Source organism: Diceros bicornis, chromosome 27 (genome assembly GCF_020826845.1).
Source record: "Diceros bicornis minor isolate mBicDic1 chromosome 27, mDicBic1.mat.cur, whole genome shotgun sequence".
Taxonomy (NCBI): Eukaryota; Metazoa; Chordata; class Mammalia; order Perissodactyla; family Rhinocerotidae; genus Diceros; species Diceros bicornis.
The window spans coordinates 1,693,434-1,719,559 of NC_080766.1; the positions used below are offsets into that span (position 1 = coordinate 1,693,434).

Genomic DNA, 26,126 nt, shown 5'->3' on the forward strand with positions numbered 1-26,126 from the left:
GATAAAACTCATCCAAGTTTATTTTGTTTTTTAAGGCATAGGCTTACTTTGTGATGATACAGAGATCATTTCTGAAACATATTTAGAACTGTGGGGAGCCCAGAATTTTAGATTATGCTCAGAATTTTGTGATGTAACTTCAAAAAAAATGGAACATTTAAAGTTTTGCCAGGAAAGTTTTCTCCTACTTTGCTTCACAGTAATTAAAAAAAAAAAACTGTTTAGTTTCTTAATTCTTCAGAAGGGTGAGTGAAGGATTTGGCAGGTTTAAATGTACCCTTGAGAGAGCTCTCTCTGAGTTACTCTTTCAAAGCAACCATCCCAGTTGATGAATATTTAATGGGGACTCTGTCAGTCCCAGAGATGAGAGAGGCAGTTCCTAAAGCTCCAGCAGGTACTGGGAGAGGAGAGCACTGATAAGCAGTGCCATCAGAGCTTGGATGAAGCGTGGTCATTCTCAAGATGTTAGAACTGAGTGGAGTTCTCAAATGCAGCCCAGGGACTCTAGACCTGAGCCCTGTTCAGAAGCCAGTTGAGTTGTCATTTGCTCTGAGCATGGTGTTGTCAGGGAAGAGGGAGGAGCCCCCTCTTCCCTTTTCCTTAAGGTTCTTCGGGCTGGCCAAATAATTAAAAGACAGGTTAGCAGGAGAAAATAATACCAAGTATAATAACACGTATACATGGGAGAAACCAGGGAAACTGAGTTTCTCAACACAATGGCAGCGATTCTCATCTTAAATACCATCTTCAGCTAAAGACAAAGGAGGATGTTGGTGTAGGTAGTGTTTTCGGATTTCAGAGGGGAAGAATGCAATTCACAAGGAAAGGGCAATGTAAATATTTGTCAGAAAATTCTTTACAGGGCTGCCTATAGAGAATGTGGTTAGAGAGACAGAAATCACAGTAATCAAGAGTATATAAGGCCGGCCCCGTGGCTTAGCGGTTAAGTGCATGCACTTCGCTACTGGCGGCCCAGGTTCAGAACCCAGGTGCGCACCGATGCACCACTTGTCCAGCCATGCTGCGGCCGCGTCCCACATACAGCAACTAGAAGGATGTGCAACTATGACATATAACTATCTACTGAGGCTTTGGGGGAAAAAAGGAGGAGGATTGACAATAGATGTTAGCTCAGAGCCGGTCTTCCTCAGCAAAAAGAGGAGGATTAACATCGATGTTAGCTCAGGGCTGATCTTCCTCACACACACAAAAAAAGTATGTACATTTAAGACCTCTCCTTCTGTACTGATAAGAGTTTCCAGAGACAAGGCCATACCCCCCCTTCCCAGTACATGGAGGGAGATACCTTTACAAATGTAAATATTTGGTAAACAGAACATTGAAAAGAATGGCCTTATTGAGGACCCTGCCAGGCTGTCCATACCCAGAGTTAAATTCCCTTAGGCAGTTAGTGGGGAAGGTCAAATGTCCGCCAGAGAAAATAATCAAAGTAACGTGATATATTTCAGGGTGGTCAATTTTGATTTCCCACAGTGTGTTCTCTCTGCTCGTGCCCCTTTTTGCCATTTCTCATGCTTCCCCTAACTCTTTCTCTTTCCTACACCTTCTTTCTTCTTTTTTCTCTCTTTCTTACTTTTACTCTATCTTATATTCTTTCTCCTTATCATTTTTTTCTTCTTCTCTCATTGTTCTCATTCATTTTCTTTTTATTTTGTAGTACAGTTACTCTGTACATCACTTTCATCTTAAAATCTTGACCCTCTACAACTCCTATACTTCAGCTAGCTATTTTGAAGAGAGTATTTTGATAAATTTCTCTTAGATGTTATAACATGCTGATTCAGGGAAATAAAAACTATCACGAAAGGGATGGGGATGGAGAATGAATTCAGTTCAGGTAGTCATGAAATAAGACAGAGGGAAACTGAGAGCTTAGGTGTGGGTGTTCAAAATATTTCCTGATACATCTTTGTAGTTCATTGGTGTGGTAAACTGCACACAGTCTTATTTACTGTTGGAGCCCAGAAGTTTGCTCCTCTGGGCAAGTCAGCATGTCTTGGCCTATAGAAAAGACTCTAGGAAACACTGCCTGCATTTCTAATGTAAAGAGCTGTTCGTGTTCCACCAGGAGACCCTTTGGGCTCTTCCCTGCACTATCTGAATAGAAACAGAGGAAGAGAAGCTTTTCTCAATCTGCACAAAGCCGGGACCCTATCTTGAGTTTGAGAGGATTTGCATGTGACTGAAAACACAAGTGTTCCAGAGTTTGGATTTGCTTTAATAGGATCTATTGGCTGGCTTTGATGTTAAAGGTCTTTATTCAAAATTGACTACCTCTAGTGCTAAGTTCAGAGTGGAGATTTGTCAGTATAAGAGAGAAGAATCCCTTTTTGATTAACTCAGTGAAATATAGTATTTGGGAAAATGGTTATATTTGAAGGCCACTTGTTAATATTCTGTTGCCACAGTGACATCTGTTGGTAAGTGACTACTTCATGTTATTCTTAATCATTTCTGTTTGAAAGACACACCTTGAGCTTGATAAATAAATGGCAAGCAATAGGATATATTGGAGTATATGAGGAAGCCATTTGGGGTAAAGCTAATTCGGCCTGAATTTGTTTTTCCAAAAAGGCCTGTGGCCTGCATTGTGTAACTGCTTTGCCATGTCCCAAAGAGAAGAGTAAATGCCTTTAAGATAAGGATGCAACTTCCCCGCCACTGGCATTGCCTTAAGGATAAGCATTTCTCCCTAATCTAGGATTTGATTGCTGCAGTCATCCTGTGACCACCCAGCTCCAGACAACAGACCTGACACCAGCCAAGCCCATCGAGACAGCAGACCTGCTCCCCGCTGTGTCCATCTATATCTATTCTGGCAGGGCAACCTGGCAGGGCGGATCTTGTTATAGTAAAAGAGACATTGCAATCATATGTGATACTTTCTCTTTGACAGTATGTAACTGCTCTGTACACCCCACTTCTTTGTTGCCCTTCCTTCCTTAGGGAAGGAAGGCCCCGGGCCACGGTCCTCAAAAGTTGGCTCATAATAAACTCACCCCAATTTTGATTTATAGTTTGATTATGGATTATTTACATCGACAAGCTGACATGCAGGAAGTAGTAAAGGCACAGTGGTATCTGTGTTGCCAGATATAAAATCTTTCCTCCCTCTTTCCCTTCCCAGGATGCCCACTCTTCATGGTTTCACCTACTTCCATGCTGTGCTCATTCTTCTGATTACTCCTTTCATTCCCTCCTACAATTACTCAACAAATATTTAAACACCTACTCTATGCCAGGCTTGGGATACACTAAGGAAAAAATTTTCTACAAAATCTCTGTCTTCACAGAGTTTGTTTTTGTTGGGTAAGAGAGATAATGGCTAAGTAGGCAGACAAGTGAATTACATAGTCTATCATGTGATGATCTGTTTCATGAAGAAGGTAAGTGACAGGCAATGGGGAGAGCTAGGGAATGAGTGGGTTGCTACTTTAGAGAGCCCAGGGAGGCTGGAGCAAGGCCCAGAGGGAAGAGACAGGGCAGGAGGACATGCAGATGTCCCAGGGCTGCAGAGATGCTGTGGAGGGACTGTGACTCGGATGTCAGTGGGCAGCAAGAAGCCAGTGTGGCTGGAGCACAGTGAGCAAGAGCAGAAATGCAGAGAAGGTTTGAGATGTCAGGGAGGGTGAGCAGATGAAAGAAGGCCCCTGGGCCCATCAAAATTGTGCTGTAAGTGAAATGAAAACTTTCAATGTCATTTAACTATACGTTATACAATTTAGGTAGTAAATACCTTTTGTTTTTCTATAGCCTTGTCACGTACATCAACTAAAATGTTGCTAAATTGGGAATGTCTAAATTATCCCCAGGAGTGACTGCTGTATCTTGTCAGGTGTCTAGTCTGCACAGCAGTCGGAGGTGGGAGTGACGTGACAGTCAGGAGATGAAGTCTAGTCTTCAGGTTGCCACCAACTGCTTGTGTTATGTCTCATCTGTAAAACGTGGAGGATGGAAAAGACGAGTGGTTTTCAGACTCCGATCCATGGAGCACTGGGGATTCCTGAAGGCTTTTTGTTTTTCTTCTTATGTTTGTAAACATCGCTGCAAGCTTCACGTAGAAGAAAGTGTCCCCTAGCTTTAAAAAGATTCCTAGACTTGGTTATCCCTCAGGTTTTCCAGTATGAAGAATTTGCAGTCTCACAGACTCCTAAAGGACAGACTAAAGGAGCACAATCCCTTTCTCCCGAATGTCTCTGGTGACAGTGCTCATCATCTCTCATTCAAACCAGAAGGTGATTTGTCAATAGTGAGATGTGGCATTTGAGACCCCATCCTTCAAGATGGCTGAGTTGTCATCTATCATTGTACAGACTTACGATAAGTGAATAATATAAAAAGTGAATGTCTCAGCAGGTACTTTCTGGCACAAAATAGAAACTAGGAATTGAGAAAAGTAATTATGATTGATGTCTGTCAATAAGGGCATAGGGCTATTCTAATTCCAAAAGTAATTAACTGCATGAGTGTTAGTCACTGTACATATTAAATATATTGAAAAGCAGTCATGTTCTCATAACACAGAAGTATAACTGGAAGATAAACTGGATGTTTTTGGTACTTATAGCTAAAGATATATTTTATTTAGTTCTATTTTCTGATTGAGAAAATGAGAAAATTTATTTTTTAGTATACTGACTATCTTCTTCCTTTCCAACATAGAATCTCAATCTGCTATTTTGGAAACTCCGAAAAAAATGTTCAGATGTTGTTCAACAAGTAAGAAGATCTTGTTAGGATGTGGAATCCTTTTCTCTCTTATTTGTCATAAAATTGTGACAAACTCTGATTTATCTTCCTGTCTGCCCAGCTGGCTAGGCCACCTTGTTTCTCTAAGCCTGCAGGGGAATCCAATCAGGTGGAAGGGGATGTTTTCTTCCACTTAGACTTTGCAGAGGAAATCAACCTTGAAGTGGAACTGAGCACATGCTTTTCAGAAGCTGCATCATTCTCTACCCAGCCAGAACATTGGACCTGACAACAACTGGATCCAGCAGAAAACTGGCCACTCTAGGAGATGTCATGTGGAAATGTGCTTGGTTGGACTAATAATGACAAGGATATGATTTTTAACAAAATCTCTCAGAGCTTTTCTAAAATCAAATAATATTCTTAAGTTGCTTTAGTAGATGAAACATTAGTTAGTGTCTTTTTAATTTTCACAGCTTTTTTTTCTGTTACTAAAGAAGCCACATTTTATGTCTTTTTTTCTTGTACCAAAATGGACTCACTATTAAAAAAAGGAAACCTGCAAGAAAGGAAACACTCATATGGGATAGAAATTGTGGATAGCAGTTGCTACTTTTTATATAAAACTATCTGTTTAATTTATTTATACTTTCTCCCAACTCGGCTTTTGAAAATAACTTAGTATTAGAAATTACCAGTAAGAAGAGGGTGTGCTCTCTTGAGTGTGGTCCAGTAGAAGTCAGGCGACTGAGACATGAGTTCTAGGCCCAGGTCTGTTTCTGGGTAGTGTGTGAAAATGTACTTAGGCTCTCTGGAATGTAGTATTCCTTTCTGTAAAATTAAAGAATTTGATGATTTTTGAAAACTTTTCCAAATATTAAATGACTTCTCTTTTAAAAAGAAGCAGACATATCCTCCTTAAACTTAAAAATTATCAAAAATGTTTTGTGACCTTTCACTTGTCAAGAACAACTGATGTCCCTTTAATTATATTTATTGAAAATAAAGATCATAAAAGTATAAATTTAGGAATCTAATAAATGAATTAGCATAAAAATGATCCAGGAAAAAATTTATGATCAATCAAGATACTACATTATGAAAGTATTACTGCTTATTACAGTATATAAAATTATGACACTAAAATAGCAGGTTTTTCCAGTTTGTAAGTTTATATTGTTACTCACATATCACTATTAACCCTATTATGTTTTACAAGTAATAAAATATCTTGAAAGGAAAAAACAATAAACCAGCAGCCCTGCATTTCACATGAAAGTTGTGCTCCCCTGGAGGGAAAATGAGGATACAACATTGGTCGAGTACTTCATTTTGTAATCCATTGGTGCCTCTCAAAACTATAGCTATTATTGTAAGAGTAAAGATACTCTTAAGAATAGTGCCACAAAACAGGTTTTCCCAGCTTCTTTTTGTCAAAGCTGAGACCTACATCAGGCTGGGGCACTTGAAGAGGCATGGTGGACTCAGCTGAGGGTTACTTAATTACTGTGAGATGATTAGCAAATAGCGAATAAGATGGAGAAAGATTAAAAAGAGGTAAAGGGAAACAAAGCTGGAAATAAGAATAATAGTGCCTTCAAAATATCCTCTCATTATTTTTATAGCTTTTTTTTTTTTTTTGAGGCATGACTAGGATAGTATGTTAGATTTTTCTGAATCCTTATCTCCAGGGCATATATTACTGAGTTCTTCATTATATATGAAAATGCCAAAGAAAATCTGGACAAAAGTATTCTATATTATCAACAAGGACAAAACATGTACAACATGTTAATTTATTATTATTATATTATTTATTATATTTTATATAATTTATATATATAATTATATAATTTTATATTTATTATTATATATTAAGATTCCAGCTGTAATAGTCAAGATATATATTCACGTGTGTAAAATTGTGATGATTTTCTATTTTTCTCGGGCTATGAACCGTGGTAAAATATACAGTAATAAGCAGAAAACCTGATGAACTAGGTGATTTAAAACACCTGATATTACAGCTTGGCCATTCGAGGGTGAAATGGATGAATTTAAATTTCACAGCTTCTCCTTTCTTTGTAGCCAGTGAAGTGTCTGGAAGACAGAAAACACATAAAACTAATTGAGAGTTAACAGTATTTGGAAGCAGTTGAGGTTAAGCACTCGACAATGATGTTCCTTACTTCTGGAGCTATTGACTCTTTGTTATGAGTTTATTGTATAGGCGGGTTCTCTTCTTAGATGATTTGTGTATGTGTCATAGAAGAGAGACAAAGAAGGAGAATTAACTGTCAATCTACTGTGCACCGGTTCCTTTATTGTATTATCTCATGCAATTCTTACAGTAATCTTTTAAAGTAACTATTATAATTCATATTTAACTGATAAAGAAAACCATGTTTACAAAATTGATCAAGGATAAGAGGGAAGATCTGAACATCAGTCTGTTGGGTTTTATGCCTCATATTCTCTCCACCGTGATAAAAATGGTACTTCAACATGGGTACTCACCGTCTGGCTATTTAATACCAGGTCCTGCCAACAGCATTGGATGAGATGAGATGAGAAGTTTATTTCCAAAGTTATTCTACTATATTTAAACTATATTATTTATGAGTCAGATGTCAAGACATGTTTTAGAGGCAGAGAGAGCAACTGATTAGTTCACCTACACATTTTTCAGGTTCACTATAACTTTCGTGTGCCACCTTGTGTCAACTTTACCAACTTTAGTGCTTCACTGTTCTTCTTTAAAAAACTCACAATTTCACTTTTCTTGTAAAGCACCTTGCTGTTTTCTTCTTAGTCACTAGATGGCAGTTCTGTATGTCTGTAAATTACCACTGCAGCAGGAAACGAGAGGTCTTAAGCCAGTTTACTCTGTACAAATGATGGCCATAGGAGGATTTCTGGTCCATCAAGGCTGCCTGTGTTTTTCCGTGGCCGTAACGGGGATGTCTAGGACAGCTTAGTCAGAGGCACGAAGCAGAGTCAGAAAGCATCCTCTAAGTTCTTCTTCAGATGTGCGTTCAGTCACCTGCCCTCTCACCTGAGTACAATGGAGTTTGTTGAATGTGTTCTGACTCTTACTCTCTCTGTAGTTAATAAGTCTGGGAGCTCCATACCCCTAGAAAAAACACATGACTCATAAAGAATTTTCTCAACTAAACGGAGTTGAGGGTTGTGGTGTTGCCAGAGAGTTTGATGCTTAAAGAAAATACAGCTGGTGCTCATGAGGAAGAAAGAGGGTCACCTACTCCTGGAGGGCTTTTATTGATGCTCCTATAGAATGAGCAAGTTTAAAATAAAACCACATTGCTTAAACCTCACTAACTGATTGTTTTATTTTCAAATAATGTGCTCTGAAAATCTGCTATGTCTAAAAAACTATTTCATAAAACTGACACAATTCTGTTTTTTATTCTCTGGTATTTGAAATACTATTAAAACTGTAACTCCTTTAACATTCTACAATATACAAACAGGCAAATATCAATTATATTCTCTAAAAATGTTTGCTCCCATGCTAAATATTAATATATGGTAGCAAAACTGGTTACCACCCAGTTTTTAACTAATTTTTTGCTTTTGAAATTACATATAAAATTTGTGTTTTGAAGTATTTTCCTAAAACTCAACATCTTTCTGACATAAGTGGACTAGTTGAGAGGTAACTAGAATGAAATTTGATCTTTAAAACTCTAGCTTTATGTAAGAATTGATAATATCAGGCAGTTGAAAGTTGAGTCTCTCCACATTATATTTATTAATTGTGAATAGCCACATCTATTACCAAGTGCTGAATAATAAAAAGAAATTAAACAATATCAGCACTCTTACCCCACATGTGGTACAGTTTATATGCAAATAAATTCTCAAAGGTCAGAGAAATGCTTATGATTTCAGATAACTGGTAATATACTTGCTCATTCCAGTTTTAACCTCATTTGAAATTGACTTAAAATTCTTCTCTTAGGATCCTGGTCTAATCAGTGCCCCCTGCTCCCCTCAATGCCTCATTTGATTGCAAAGTTATCTGAAGAATTTAATATTCTTTTCCATTTGTTCTCTTTAAAATATCTGTGATAGTGATTTTTATACAATGACCAGTTGGTACAATTTATTATTAGTTTCAGAAACATCTTTATTTAGGAACAAATCAAGGAAATGTAGCCAGAAAAACCCAGGACCCTGTCACCGTAGCCGAATCAATGAACGCAATGACCAGGGACCGAGGAAAAGAAAAGTGGTTTAATTTTGCCAGCAAAATGAGGCTGTAGTGGGCACATGCCCCAAAATCCACAGTCCTCCTGAGGCATTAGGAGTTGAGGCTTTTAAAGGAAAGTCTGTGGGAAATAATATATCCTTGGTGACTGATTATTTGTTGGAGGAGTGATCCCAGTCTTCTGGCGCCAAGCCGCTGTCATCTCTATCTACAGCGGGAGATCTAGGGCTCCATCAACCAATCTTCTCTCATCACCAGAAATTTGGCCTTGGGGTGTGGACGGCAACTGCTGCCAATTAACGATTACAGTTTACAAGGTTTTAGGTGGGGGAGGGGAGCTGCGGCTTTGCAGTTCGGCGTCCTCCCATCAGCCTGCGTTTAGCTGAGTTAGGGGAGCTGCAGGTGTCCTCTGTTTGTCTGTCCCTGTGATGAATGGTGGATTCGGCGCCAGGAAGCGGGAGTTGGGGAGCTTCAGCTTCTTGATAATTTTGAGATCTCAGTCTCCCTGTAACAAACCACAAGAACTGGTAATTAGTCAGAGTTTCAGTTTGTAGACACCTGGGCTTTCAACAATTTATTACCTCCATTTGTCTTGTGGAATTCAGGAACACAAAGGGTAAAACAACCCATATCTACATGTGAATATAACTTAGAGAAGCAGAGAAGGGGGAATGAGTGCTTTTTGATTTAACCCCATATATGGTGGGTTCAATGCTGGGGAACAGATATCAGGGCTGGTATCAGAAACAGATGTGAGGAATGTGGGGTTGCCTAGCTGATGGTGCTTGAGGGATTCCTCATGGGAGTCTTGGCATAGAAAAGTTTAAAGAGTAAAGCATCATTGGTCAGATCAAAAGTGTGGGGTGAACATAATTCTGAAGGAATAATGATGGAGATATAAGAAAAAGAAGCCACTTGAATTGCGTTGGAAGGTATTAGACACATCAAAGAGCTGGGAAAAAAACCTTGTTTAATGTAAGTTCTTTCTAAACTCTAAGGCAAAAAGTAATATGAATTTACATGGTAATTATAAGCCACAAAACAAAAATTCACAAGACAAGTAAAGAACTAAAGTAGAAACCAGAGTAAGAAAAATAGAGGTTAAAGGAGAGATGGAGAGAGATGGTTGGGGTAAGAAAACAGACAATCCTTGAAGTCTCCCTCAGACTCTGATCATTCTTAGTGCTCAGTAAACACTTTGAGCCCATGAGCCTGGGGAGGGGCAAAGTGAGAGGTGGTTGGGAGGGACCACAATGCAAGGATACCCTTGTGGAGGCACTGACATTGAAAATCAGTGACATTTTGCCAAGGTGTTTACCATAATATATTAAGGATTATTCTGGAAAGTTAAGGATTTTTCTGGAATGTACATTTTCATTTTATGGAAACTCCAACTAGCCTGGAGAACGATTTAGACATTTCAGCTTTAGAAATAAACAGAGGGGTCGGCTCGGTGGCACAGCAGTTAATTGCGCACACTCTGCTGTGGTAGCCCCGGGTTCACAGGTTCAGATCCCAGGCGCGCACCAATGCACCTCTTGTCAAGCCATGGTGTGGCGGAATCCCATATACAGTAGAAGAAGATGGGCACAGATGTTAGCCCAGGGCCAATATTGCTCAGCAAAAAGAGGAGGATTGACATCAGAAGTTAGCTCAAGGCTGACCTTCCTCCCCCCAAAAAAAAGGAAAGAAAGAAATAATGAGAATCTTTTCTGTCAGTTTTAAGAATGAAAACCAGTTAGCATCTGGAAAACAGTTGCAATTTGACATGAGAATGTGAAGAAAGAATTAGATGTCACACGTTGTTTTTGCTTTTCTCTGGGGCAGTAGGGCTTGCAGGGGGAATGAAGTTCCATCTTTGCTCTATTGAGTTTGAGAAGGTGTAAAATTCATTTGTGCTGGGCAACACTGTTGACCTGTGGAGAAAGACAAATGGTTCCAGCAGCTGATCTAAAGGAATAACTGAGCTCATAAAAGTTCTTAGCTTATAAAAGGTGCTTCTTCTTTATTGAACTTTACTGGACATCCATTGACCTATATGTGCAAGATATTTGTGGTAGGTATTGAAGAAAATACAAAGAATTATAAGGTTCCAAGCTCCTCCACATACATGAAACTGTTTGCAAGATGTAATTAGGTTCTGCCAAGGTATTTAGTGTATGTTGTATTACAGAACCTAAAAAAATTGGGAATGTTATTCAGAAAATGTAATTAAGGACAGCTCCTTAGGAGAGGTAGACTAGATCAAGTCCTCAAATGGATCACTTTTGGGCAGGTGGAGGGAAGAAAGAATGAGGATTTCAAATGGAAGAAGAGGGGAAAGGTACAGACGTAGAAAGGAACATGGCGTTTGGGCATGGGGGTGGGGAGGCCATGACAGGCACAGTCTTCCTGTGACTGAGAGGCAGCTCAGTTTCCTCCTCCAGGAGCCCAGCACTGCTTCCCACCTCCTGGCCTCCTCCACCTGCAGACCCCCGGCCTGAACCAAGGCCTATTTATCTGGATCGCTGCCCAGTCTCCCAACAGGTCCCTCTACTTCCAGTCTTAATTTCTTCTAATCTTTCCTCCACAATACCTCCAGAGTTACCTTCTAGAATCTAAATTTGCTTAAATCTGATATCTGCTTAGACTGCTACAATGACTGCTCAGAGCATCCGAGAGAACATTCAGACTCCTGAGCTGGACACGCAGGCTTTCTCTTGCTGTCCTCATCTTTAGCCTCATCACCCACTGTTTCCTACATGTTGGCTTTTTTCCAGCCTTAAAAATACCCCCGTACTCTGAAATCCTTAGCATCCTTTATATCTGTCTTTTTATATGTGTTTCTTCTGTCTTCCTACCCTCTTTTTTGATCAACTTAATTCCTATTTCTCAATCTAAACTCATGTCAAATGTTCCTTCCTCTTGGACACTTTTCCTGGGAGGTCTCCATTTAGAGACCCCTTTTGATGTCGCCACTCGGGGACCTTGTACTTATCTACTTTTTCTTAACTGTTGTTTTTTTCATGTCTCATTGACAGTGAGCTCCTTAAAGCTGAGACTATCCTTCTTCTTCATAAATAAATGGCAAGCAAGAGGATATATTGGAGCATATGAGGAAGCCATTTGGTGTAAAACTAATTAGGCTTGACCTTGTTTTTTTTCCCCCCCAAAAGGGGCCTGTAGCCTCTGTTCATCCATTGTATATCAGCTTTAAGCAATTAACATGTCCCAAAGACAAAAACAATGACCTAAGGTGCTGATGTGATAAATGCAACTTCTCCCACATTGGCATTTCCTTAAGGATAAGCATTTCTCCCTAGGCTAGGATTTGATTGCTGTGCTCATCCTGTGACCACCCAACTCGAGACAACAGCCACATCCATGGAGACAGCAGACCTGATACCTACTGTGTCCATCAATCAACGTGCTGAAAGGTCAATGTCACGGCTATTATGAAAGGAACATTGCAATCACATGTGAAACATGCTCTTTGATGGTATATAACCACTCTGTACACCCCACTTCTTTGGAGTGCTCCATTTCTTAGTGAAAGGACTCTCCCCGGCTATATGGCCCTCAAATGTTGGCTCATCATAAACTCAACCCAATTTTGATTTATAGATTGGTCATGGATTATTTGTGTCAACATTCTATTTGTCCCTCCAGTATCTAAACACAGTACCTGACACCTTTGGGGCACTCAGAAAATGTTTGATGATTGAATATGTATGTGAGAGACCACACTGACTGGAGAAGAAGAGGCTTTTCGGGGCGTGCTAGAAAATTCGCTCACATTCCTACCACAGTGGTTGAGGCTGTGTGCTTTGGACCAGTTTGTCTGGGCACCAATCCCAGTTATTCCACTTTTAACTGGGGAACCTGTGCAAAGTATTTACTCTCTGAGATTTAGTTTTCTCATCTATAAAATGAGGCTACTGAGAACTCCTGTCTCATAGGGTTTCAGTGAGACTGAAATGCATTAACTTATGTAAAGTGCTTAGAAGAGCTCCTGGCGCATAGTAGGCACTAAAATGTTAGCTGTTATGTTATCATTATTGCTCTTATATATAAGCAATACTCTGGTTTTGAAAAGATGCTTTCATAGTATAGTTGATCCTCATTATTTGTGGATTCCGTGTTTGCACACTTGCACACTAGCTAAAATGTACTGACAGCCTCCAAATAAACACTCACAGGGCTTTCATGTCCATTTGCAGATATGCACAAAGTGGTGAAAAACTTGAGTCACTCGACATGCACGTTCCCAGCTGAGGGGAACAAGGTGACGCTCTGCCCTCTTGTTTCAGCCCATGCTGTAAACAAGTGTCCTTCTTGCAGTCTATTTAGTGCCTCATTTCTCATCTTTTTGTGCCTTGTGTTGGTGACTTTGCTGTTCAATATGTCCCCCATGTGTAGCGCTGCAATGCTGCCTGGTGTTCCTCAGGGCAAGAGATTGTGACATGCCTTTACAGAGAAAGTATGTGTGTTCGACAAGCTTCTTTCAGACATGAGGTACAGTGCTGTTGGTGTGAGTTCAATGTTAATATATCAACAATATATTTTAAATAAGGTGACTTTAAAGAGAAACACACAGAGAATAAGGCTACGTATTGATCAGTTGAAGAAAATGTGACTAAGGCTTGCAGCAACCTAACCCTGCATTTCTCGTAGGAGCAGTGGGTCATATTCACTGACTCAGTGTTCACAGTGACTTTATAGAATGTCACACTGTGCATAACAAGCATCATTGTGCATATCTTATGTAATCCTCACATACTCCTTTATAGTAAGCAGGGTAGGGAATAGGTTGTCCACATTCTACAGGCTATTCCAGACCTTATGAGCCAAGTAGAGAATTTAAAATGTCTTGTGCTCAGCATAAGAGCCATGAGATTTTGAGCAAGGAAGATCTATGATGAACTGATGTTTAAGGAAGAATTACCTAGCAAGAGAATGTAGTATCAAGAGGAAGAGGGAGAATTGAGCCAGAAAGGACGACCAGTTGTTAAACTCTCCAAGTATTGCCAATGCTAGATGAGGAGATTCGGAGCTAAGGTGCTGATGTGATAAAAGAAAAGTAGCAGACAAATGATGAAATAATGGATTTGGTAACCATATATAGGGTGTAAGTTAGGCTGTGGTTCTCAAAGTGGGGTCCCTGGACCAGCAGCATCAGCATAACCTGGGAACCGGGTAGAAATGCAAATTCTCAGGTGCTGCTGCACACCTGCTGAACTGGAAACTCTGGGGTGGGGCCTGGCAATCTGGGTTTCAACAAGGCCTCCAGGTGCTTCTGCTGCCCATCAAGTTTAAGAGCCAATGAATTAGAAAAATGATTCAAACACGTCACCATGCCCAGGTAAGCGACAAGGCAGAGAGGTGGTATTTGTTTGGAAGATAAGATGCATTTTAAACTTTAAGAAAAAGTAGTTCAACGTCTGTTTCATCATAAGGATTCCAGCATTTAAGATCTTTTAGCTCTCTGCATTTAAGATCTTTTTTCCACAATATGTTTTCCTTTAGAGAGCCCCTGGTAAGTTATTTACCATTTACCACATGTTCTGAGAATCCCTTCTTTCTTGAAATACCCTTTCAGACGTGAAAATGTACTTTATTTTTGTACACAATCTCCTCTATTTAAAATTCGGATTTCTCTTCTTATAGGATCATGTACGGCACATGCAGCCTTACTGTAAATTTGGAATGTCATTGGTTTGTTCCAAAACCTTAGAATGTTTTAGAATTTAGAACAAGATGAAGAGAGAATTTATATGTTTCTCTGTAGGACTCATATTTTTCAGATGTCTAGAGGTATCCCAACTTGCCAGTAATGTGGCCTTAGATTTAGCAGAACTTGAAAATCCTAATATAGTAGGAAGTGAATTACTTCTTTTTTTTTTTAAGATTTTATTTATTTATTTTTTCCCCTCAAAGCCCCAGTAGATATTTGTATGTCATAGCTGCACATCCTTCTGGTTGCTGTATGTGGGACACAGCCTCAGCATGGCCAGAGAAGCGGTGCGTCAGTGCGCTCCCGGGATCCGAACCCTGGCCACCAGCAGCAGAGCGCGTGCACTTAACTGCTAAGCCACGGGGCCGGCCCAAAAGTGAATTACTTCTCTCGTATTAACATTTACAAAATAAATGATCACAATGTTAACTTACCAATAAGCACTTTCCATATTCCAGTCTCTGAAAGTATCTTGCTTACATAATAAACAAGATAAAGTTTCAAAGATGAGCCAAATAACTTTTCAGCAAAAGCTTGACTTGAGTCTATCTTGGCTTCCTTTTTGACAGTTTTAGCCTTAATGTTACAGTATTGTTTTCTTTTTCTAGGAATCAGATAACCTTGTATTTGGTGAATATTTTAATTTTTAATGGCCACTTGTATTTTGTGATACGCACGTGTTTAAACAATCTATAATAACCCACCATTACCACCCATATATAAGATTATACAGGAATGGAAGAATTTTGGCTGACACTGTATATAATTGTTCAGCCAAGGCAGATGGCAGACTCTACCACTTACAATGATTTAGGGGTTTGAAGCAGTATTTTTAAATACAAATAATCTCAAAATTGGTAATATATAAAATATAATACTGTGTTAACTAACCAAAAGAGTTAAATTTGTTACCTTTCCTCCATTTATAAGGATGCACCCATTATATAGATTCTGTACAAAATTGCAAAGATCACTTTTTTCCTTTTCAAAGTTTATTTATTTTAATTTTTAATAGTGAGAAGCTTAGTATTGGGTAAACTGCTGCACAATTACTGGAAATGCTGAGAGTCTTTTTGAAAAGTGTAAAAGTCTAAAGACAATGAAAAGTACATTTCTCCAATGTCAAGTCCTTTGAGCCTCTGTCTAGTAGTACACTGAAGAGATGGAAGATTAAGTACCAGCACAGGACACAAGAGAACAGGCTCCCAACTTGAGTCCTTCCCACTGACCACAGTGTGCCTGGCAGACGCTTGGAGATTAAATCTGGTCTTTGTCCATGGGTGGGCCCTGAGAGGAGGATTTTGCTTAAATGACCAAAGAATAGACAACATTTTTTCTTGATAATAAGTAATACTTACCATATAAATTTCTTTATAAATCTCTGAATAAAATAAAAAAATATAACCCGTACAGAAATCAACTCTTACTGACAAGCCCCACAGCCTTCTCTAGAAAGCTCAACAGAAAATGTCACAGCTGACTGTGAATTGGTCTTCTCTGAAAGCCAGCCAGCCCTTCACTGATAGCTTTGGATGAGGAAGGCCAGATACAATTCTTTGAAGATGTTTAGCTGAATTCAGAACCAAAAATCCTACCTCCAGTTGGCTCCTCTGTGAGAATGGATGGCCGGCCTTATTTCACAGGCTGGGCAGATGAGGTTTCAGATGAGCTCTGTTCCCCAGGGATGGAAAAGCTGGATTGTGACATTGATTCAGAGCTGACATTTTGCAGATAAAGATAGGGTCATAGAGGGAAACAAATATTTCAGCAAATTGGATTTTTGTTCTCTACAGTGGGAGTAATTTAACAAGCAGATAGTCTCTCACTCCAACTTCTCTTCCCTCTTCTCGATCTGTAATATCGCTGTAAAAATTCTCTCTATAAAAATTTCAGTCTTTTTTCTTTGCAGTCTATTTATTATCATCTTTACGAATTCTTTGACTTCACCACCTTCTTGGCACCACAACGCTAGCCATTGAGATATTAGTATAGATTCGGTTTTGCAATTTCATCCTCTTATCTCTATTTCCTCTGCCATTTCTTGGCTTTAGTTCTTATTGTATTTTATGCTTGAAAACATTTGAAGCTTACAAAGTATATCAGTTCCTTATTTTCTCAACTTTTTATTATCTAAGTGCCCTCAACTATCACTTTTTTAAAAAAAGAAGTGAAATACATAACAGAACAATACACTGTAATAAACTGACCACTTGTAAAATTAAGTTCAACCTGAAATCCTTCCCCACTTAACAGAGACCATCTTTTATAATTCACCATGCTTTAGTTTGGGCAGGGTCAGTTTATCAATGATTTTTGGATGTTTTAGACCACATGAGAGAAATACAGTGTAAGGTAAAATTGTTAATCTTGCAGAAGTTGTAGAATTTCCTGATGGTTAGGGAAATCAATGGCGGAGAACCTGAATCATAGGAAAAGTAGTTAATTAATTAGCACCTGACAGAGTTTGTTAATTTGGTAAGGATGATGATAAGACATATATGTTGAAAAGATAACTTTGCATATCAGAGTATTGTCAGAGGCTACTGGGAAAATTCGTAATGTTCTCAAATACTACAAAAAATGACCATTTTTTGATAAAAGATGTCATACATGATGGTATCATATACTTCTGTCAGAAAATTTGTAATGAAGAAAATGAACACTTGAGTCATTTTAATTCTAACAATTTTTTCATGCCTATTATTAGGTTAAAAAAATTTTAAGTAGTAAAGTGGTAAGTAATGTACTTGCTTCATTTTTAATTTCTTTTAGGAAAACAACTTTTTCACATTTTTAAAAAATATTTGTATTTATTTTATGCTGAATTTATTCCTGGGCACAAAGCCTTTTTTTTAAATTAAATAACACCAATTCTTTTCAAACTCTTTCAAAAAGTTGAAGAGGAGAGACTATTTCTAAAGTCCTCCTGTGGGGTTAGCAGTATGCTGATATCAGAGCCAAAGACACTAAGAGAAAATAAAATGACAGGTGTTTGAAACTACAGAAATAGAAAACTATAATAGAATACAATAGAAGAGAAAAGTACAATTTCTATTGTAGAAAAGTACAATATCTTTGATGAATATTGATACAAAAATCCTCAATAAAATAGTAACAAACCAAATTCAGCAGCATATTAAAAGGATTATACATCATTTTTAGGTGGGATTTATTCCTGGAATGCAAGGATGTTTCAATATATGAAAATAAATCAATGTAATAAACTACATTAACAAAATGAAGGAAAAAATAAAAAGATCATCTTAATGGATGCAGAAAAAGCATTTGACAAAACTGAACATGCTTTCATGTTAAAAACCCTCAGATATAAGGAAGCTACTTCAACATAATAAAAGCCGTATATAGAAATTCACACAGAACACCATATTCATGGGTGAAAGACTGAAAACTTTTCCTCGAAGATCAGGAACACGGCAAGAAGGCCCACATTCACCACTTCTATTCAACATGGTATTAGAAGTTCTAGACAAAGCAATTAGGCAAGAAAAAGAAAGAAATAGCATCCAAATTGGAAAGGAAGAAGTAATATTATATTTGTTTACAAATATTATCTTATATGTTGAAACCCCTAAAAATTCCAGAAAAAAATTTTTAGAACTAATAAATTCTGCAGAGTAGTGGGACACAAAATCAACATGCAAAAATTAGTTGTTCTTCTATACATTAATAATAAGTAATCTGAAAAAGAAATCTAGAGACATTACATTTTTATTTACAATATCATCAAAAAGAATAAAATACTTAAGACTCAACTTATTCAAAGAGGTAAAAGTTCCAATGATGTTTTTTGCAAAAATATAAAAATATGTCCTAAAATGCATATGGACCCTCAAGGGACCCTGAATAGCCAAAACAATCTAGAAGAAGAAGAACAAAGTTAGAGAACTCATACTTCCTGATTTCAAAACTTACTACAAAGTAATCAAAACAGTGTGGTACTGGCATAAATACACACAATATACTAATGAAATAGTATAGAGAGCCCAGAAATAAACCTTTGCTTATACAGTCAAATGATTTTTGACAAGGGTGCAAAGACCATTCATTGGAGAAAGGATAAGTTTTTCAACAAATGGTGCTGGGAAAACTGGATACCCACATGCAAAAGAATGAGGTTGGATGCTTACCTTACACCATATACAAAAATTAAGTCAAAATAGATCAAAGATGTAAATGTTAGAGTTGAAGCTATAAAATCCTTAGAAGAAAACACAGGGTAAAAGCTGTGTGTCATTGAGTCCAAATGCCATTGCCAACAATGATTTCTTTAATATGACACTAAAGACATAAGCAACAAAAAAATAACAAATTGGACTTCATCAAAATGCAAAAGTTTTCTGTATCACAAGATACTATCAACAAAGTAAAAAGGCCACCCACAGAATGGTTGAGAATATTTGCAAATCACATATCGGATAAGGGCTTAATATCTAGAATATATAAAGAACTCTCACAACTCAACAATTAAAAAAACACCCAATTTAAACATGCACAAAGGACTCGAATAGACATTTCTCCAAACAAGATAAAAAATGGCCAGTACACACATGAAAAGATGCTCAACATCACTAAGAATCAGGAAAATGCAAAATAAAACCACAATGAGATACATCTTCATACCCATTAGGATAGTTACTATCACAAAATCAGAAAATAACATGTTGGCAAGAATGTTGAGAAATTGGAACCCTTGTGCTCTGATGGTGAGAATATAAAACTGTGGAAAACAGTATGGTAGTTCCTTCAAAAATTAAAAATAGAATTACCATATCATCTAGCATTTCCACTTATGGGTTCTGAAATAATAGAAAATATATTTATTGGTCTCTGCCTCTAGTTCCTGGCACAGAGCTCCTAAAACCCTTGTAATTTCCTAAATGATAAGAGCACTAGGAGCATCTCTTGTTCTAATATTTGTCTTTGACTCCATCCCTGACACAGAGCTCCTAAAACCCTTGTAATTTCCTAAGTGATAAGAACACTAGGAGAATCTTTTGTTCTATTGAGGCAACTCTGGGTGGGCTCCTGGATGGCTCCTGGATGGGGGCTGGTCACCAGACAGACCAAGCCCTGATTAGAAGCTTGGAATATTTAGCCCTACTCCTTATCCTCCAGACAGGGGAGAGGGGCTGGAAACTGAGTTAATAATTGATCATGCCTACATGAGGGAGCCTCAGTAAAAATCCCAATAGAAGGAGGTTCAGAGAGCTTCCAGGTTGCCAATGACAAGGAGTGACTGGAGAGTGGTGCACCTGGAGATGGCATAAAAGCTCTGTGCTCTTTCTCACATACCTTTCCCTATGCGCCACTTCCATCAGGCTGTTCTTGAGTTATATCCTTGTATAATAAACTGGTGATCTAGTAAATGTTTCTCTGAGTTTTGTGAGCCACTCTAGCAAATTAATCAAACCCAAGGAGGAGGTTGTGGGAAGCTCTGGTTTACAGCCAGTCAGTCAGAAGTACAGGAAACAACCTGGGCTTCTAACTAGCATATGAAGTTGAAGTGAGGTTGGGTGGGTGTGCAGTCTTATAGGACTGAGCCCTCAACCTGTGGAATCGGATGTATCTCTGTGTTGACAGCATCAAATTGAGTTGAATTATCTGACGACCAGCTGACATTCCAAGAATTGCTTGTTGGAGGTCTGGGGAACCCTCCCACATGGGAGAAAATGAATCTCAGAACACCATTTATGGGTATACACCCTAAAGAACTGAATGCAGAGGTAAAAAGACATATACATACACCCCTGTCATTAACAGTGTTATTCAAAATAGCCAGAAGCTGGAAGCAAGCCAAGTGTCCATCAACGGATGAATTGACAAAAAAAATGTGCTGGATACACACAGTGGAATACCATTCACCCTTAAAAAGGAAGGAATTCTGACACATGCTATGGCATGGATCAACCTTAAAGACTTTATGCTAAGTGAAATAAAGCCAGCCACAAAAGTAAAATAGTGTATGATTCTACTCATATAAGGTACTTAGAGTAGTCAAATTCATAGGAATAGAAAGGAAAATGGTGGTTCCCAGGGGCAAGAGGGAGAGACAACAGGGAGTTGTTGCTTAATGTGCACAGAGTTTCACTGCAAGGTAAAAATAGTTCTGTGGATGGTTGGAGGTTATAGCTACACAATAATGTGAATGTACTGAATGTCACTGAACTGTACACTTAAAAATGGTTAAAATGGTCAATTTTATGTTATGCATATTTTATGACCATTTAAAAAAATTAATTATTTCCAACAAATAAACAAACACTAGCTACATGCAATAGCATAGATAACTATCACAATCATAATGCGGCATAAAAGAAATTATATTCAAAAGGCAATATATTTTATAATTCAATTTATATAAAATCCAAAAAAGACAAGGTCTGGCTTCCAGTAATGGTGGAGTAGCTTGTTGAACTAACACTCTCACAGATAACAATGATAAAATCTGCATAAAATATTATATATATTTATAGAGAATCATTTATCTATATGTAATATACATATAATAAATGTGTATGTGTGTGTATGTATAAATCTCTTCCAAAGCAAGCAGAACTGAGACAGCGTCTTCCCTTAAGTGATGGGAATTGCACCAGGAGATATTTGCAAGCTTGAGTCTTTTGCCTCAAAGCATTCCAAAATCTGTACATGGCCCAGACAGGGGAAAAACTACAGTCTTACTTGTAATGCTACAGGACATATTTTGGGGCTGGCAGAGTAGCTGGAAAGTTAGGGGAGAAATTCTGGAAGGGAGGGACACACAAAGAGGAAAATCTCAAAATATGTATGAATGTCTCCCCCCAACACACACCAAATTGGCAGATCTTTGAACAACACACATGCACGGTAGGCCCCAGAGGGCCTTGTGTAAACAACAGTTGGAAGATGAAAGAACTGAATGAGGATTTCAGCTATGCTCACTGTAAAGGAGACAGGATTGGAGTTTCAGTCCAGCCAAGTTAACTCTCTGCTAGAAAAACAACAACACTCTTCAAAGGAATACAATAGAATCCAGAGTCTCTATAACTATCATTCATGGTTTCCAGTACACAATTTTGAAAAATCATGAGATTTGAAGAAATAGGAAAATGTAATCCATATATGAGCAAAAGCAGGCAGTAGAAGCTATCCTCAAGGTGTTGCAATTAGCAAACAAGGATAAGAGAGTAACTATTATAAAGATGATCATGGTGGTAAAGAAAAATATTCTCATAATGAATGAACAGATGTTGAAACTCAGCAGAGAAATGGAAATTACAAAAAAGTACCAAATAAGAAGATGAAATAAAAAAATACTTTTGAGTTTACCGGTAGATGAGAAACAGTAGAAGAAACATGAAGATAGAGCAATAGAAATTATCTAGCCTGAAGAAAAGAATGTAAAAATTTTGAAGAAAAATGAAGAGAGCCTTACAACCTGTGAGATGATTGAGTCTCCAGCAGAGGGGAGAGACAGAAAAATTAAATGAGGCAGAAAGGTAAATCAATAAGTAATAGCATAACTTTCAAAATTTGGTGGAAAATCTAAAATTTTAGATCCAAGAAAGTCAGGAAACCCACAAAATAAAACACAAATTAAAACCATACCTAGGCACGTGATAGTCAAGCTGCTAAAATCCAAAGATAAAGGAAAATCTTGAAAGCAGTCAAGGAACTACATATATACATGGGAAGACATTACATACAGGGAGAAATAATGTGAATGATGGATGATACATTATCAAACACAAAAGAGACAAATCAATAACAAAATGACATCCTTCAAGTGCAAAATGAAAACCCAAAAGTCAACACAGGATTCTATATTTAGCAGAACTCACTTTCATAAAGGAAGCAGAAGCCACAATAAGAGACCGCACACATATTAGATAGCTAGAATAAAAAATCAAATTGCAAATACCAAGTGCTGGTGCGGACTAGGAGCAACTAGAACTAGGAATGCAACATGATAGTTTCATTTGGAAAACAGTTTAGCAGGTTCTTATAAAGTTAAACATACATTTATTATATGACTCAGATATCCCCCTCCTAGGTATTTACTGAAACAAATTAAAAACTAATGTTTAAACAAAAACCTTTGTGTGAATCTTTATAGCCATTTTATTCATAATTGCCAAAAGCTGGAAATAAACTAAGTGTCCTTCATCAGGTGAGTCGAGAAAGAAGCTGTGGTGCATCGGGACATTAGAATAGTACTTGGCAATAAAAAGGATAAACTCTTGATTCACACAACAACATGGATGAATCTTGGAGGCATTTCTCTAAGTGAAGGAAGCCAGATGCAAAAGGCTATATGGTATATGATTCCATTTACATGACTTTCTAGAAAAGGCAGAATTACAGAGATGGAAAGTGATCAGTGGTTGCCAAGGGATGGAGTGGGGGAAGCGGTTGACTACAAAGAGACAGTATGAGAGAATTTTGGGGGTGAAAAAAACAGCTCTGTATGGTACTGTAGAGATGGATACACGACCATAAAGTTGTCAAAACCCGTAGAACTGTACACCGCAAAGAGTGAATTTTACTCTGCAAATTTTAAAAATCAATCAGGATGCTGGGGAACTCAGATGGAATGCAGCAACAAATGAATCTCACTGTATTACAAGCACCTGACATAACCACACAGAAGGGGTGGGGGTGAAAGGTCCTGACCTAAGTAACTTTGGAAGACAGTGCTTTGACGGGATACTGTAAATCTAAAGTACTGGACAAAAACACTGTACACTAGGTGATAAATGTGTTTCTCATAAGGGTATGGATTAGCAATTCTGAAACTAGTTGACACATTAGTAAATATATTGTAGATAACTGGAGTTAAGTTTCTCACTGTTGGTAAAAGAAGTTACATATAAACAAAAGGAGAATGCTAGAATAAAATCTGTGGTGCTGGATTGGAGTTGGAAGTATCAGTATAAATCCATGTCTCTTTTAATATCTCTATCCAGATAGATAGTTAGATTGATAGATAGATGGATAGATCAACAGATAGATGTGTATACCTGAGTTTATATTCATACATACATTTCCAAGCTCTGCTGAGTGGGTCTAGAAGCAGTTACACTCTAGTATCAATGAGCACACCTAGCTCCCAGATCTGCATTTATATCATTCTCCAATAAAAAGAAGCAGGTTTTCTTGGAGAAGTGGCTAATTCTAGGGCTGGAGATGGAAAATACAAGATGAACCTGGAACACCTTGTAATGCCAGAAAGTAGGAAAGTGCTTTAAAAAAAACACAGAAAATGATGAGATGTGTCAAAAGGAATCAATCTGAAAGACTTCCCAATGGCTCAAGCTGGAAAATTGTGAGCAACAAAATAAATAATGGTAGCATTGGATTATTACCCAGAGAACAAAATAAATATCCATGAGTCTATACTGATATGAAATAGATTAAATAAGAAAGGAAGAAAGAAAGAGAAAAAAAAAAGAATGAGAGAAAGAGAGAAAGAGAGGAAGAAGGAAGGGAGAAGTAGGGGGGGAATCTTCCTCACAGAATTCCAAATAAAAACGTGGCTGGATAGCATGAAATAGAAAATTGCCACTAGAACACCACAGTAATAATTACTGTGAGCAAGACTGACTGAAGAATGCAAAAACTGTGGGTGAAACTTAAAGAAGAAACAGTACATTTGCAGAGCCTCAAAGCATCTCCCTCCAAATACTTAAATTTTTTCTCTTAATTTCTTTAAAAGACCTATGACTATTTAAAGCAAAAATTATAACATTGTATTGTGGGATTTACAACATGGGTAGATGTAAAATTTATGACAACAATAACATAATGGACAGACATAGGTAAATGGAACTGTTCTGTAGCAAGGCTTCCATATTTTACATTGATTAAACTGGTGCACTATTAAGTCTAGGTAGGCAGTGATATGTTAAAGATGCATATTGTAATCTGGACCAACCACTAAAAAATGCAAAGGTGTGTCACTTAAATGCTAATAAAGGAATTAAGAAGCAAAAAAAAGGGTTTGTACAAGAATGTTCACAGGAGATGACCTGCAAGACGAGCGCACTGTAGGGCAACCACAGAGCAGAACGCCCTCAGCCATGCCAAGGAGCAAACGCTGACACACACATGCTGGGTGAGTCTCATCAACCTCGTGTTGAGGGAGGCAAGCTGGACAGAAAACAAAACACTTGGGATGATTTCAGCCAAGATGAACCTATGATGAAAAAACCAGAGCAGTGGTTGCCTCGGGGGAAAGAAAAAATTGCCTGGGAAGGAACAGGAAGGAGTTTTCTGGGGGTGATGGAACTATTCTATTCTTAAAGGGGTGAAGGTTATATGGGCATGTTTATTTGCCAAAACTGTACAGTTGAGAGTTGTGTCTTTCAGTGTGCGTACATCTTACACCCCCCACACACAAAGGACTAAAAGAATAATAAAGTGAGGTGGGAATGGGATGGAATGTGGATGAAACAAAATTGGCTGACAGTTAGTAGTTGTTGAAGCTGGGTGACGGGCCTACTATGCTATTTTGTTTATTTTGTATATTGTTTAAATTGTTCTGTAATAAAAAACTCGTATAAGAAGACAAACTCGATATACAGTGTTTGCTGGTAAGATATCGCTTACCTTTTGGGAGGAAGGAGGGAGAAATGGATTGTTGGCGCTGGAATGAAGCTGGTGCTAGTTCTTGGTCACACAAGTGTGCTCGCTTTGTAATAATTCTTTGAGGTTTACATGGATGATTTCTGCATATATTTCTGTACTCATGTTATACATCAATAAACATTTTAAATCCTTCATATTTGCACAAAGATCCTAACTCAATATCTCAGAATAACAGCAATGTTTTGTTTTAAAGTGGAACACGTTCACTCATGACATCATCAGATGGATCTATTAATGCCCTCATCCTTGCGTGTCCCCCTGGGTCTTTCCATTTTTGCCTCAATTTGGCAAGTGGCATGGCTTTGAGTTTTTATGATGGGTATGGGCCCTTCAGGTGGGCGAGGTCCAAGGGAAAGATCTCTGCAGCGACCTTGACCACGGGAACCAGAGGGAGGATCATGGCAACCTGGAGGGATGGAGGGGATGATAGGACAGGTGGCCTTGTAAAGGCAAATTCCAGAATCCCAGGCACCCAATATTTCCATTTTAGATATAGAATTTACCCTTCAAATACTGGCCAGGAAGTTTCCAGGAGGGCTGCAAGCATCCTCAGCAATAGCCAGGCTGGTGAGCCCCACCCCTACCTGAGTGCTGGCCTCAAGGGATGTAGCCCAACCACACTGCGCATACTCTGGGGGGTGGGCAGGGCATAGAGAGTGGTCATGGTATAGAGAAGAGGCGGAATAGAGAGTGGGGTGGAGAAGCAGAGGGATGGGGACCAGGGGCGGGGGGACAAGGTAGGAGTTGGGGCCCCTAGCTGTGTATGCTGGGAGCTTTTGTCTCTTAAACGCTCCCAGCTGGGAGCTTGCAGGACCGCAGGACTAC

The 26,126-nt window shown here is 38.4% G+C and overlaps 1 long non-coding RNA gene across 1 annotated transcript in view; it reads right to left on the reverse strand.

The window, feature by feature from the left end:
- Positions 1–9,141: 9,141 nt before the first annotated feature.
- LOC131423083 (uncharacterized) overlaps positions 9,142–26,126 on the reverse strand; it is a 48,124-nt gene continuing 31,139 nt past the window's right edge. Inside the window, exon 3 of the long non-coding RNA XR_009224215.1 lies at positions 9,142–9,446. This is a non-coding gene — a long non-coding RNA (uncharacterized LOC131423083). The remainder of the gene's footprint in view (positions 9,447–26,126) is intronic.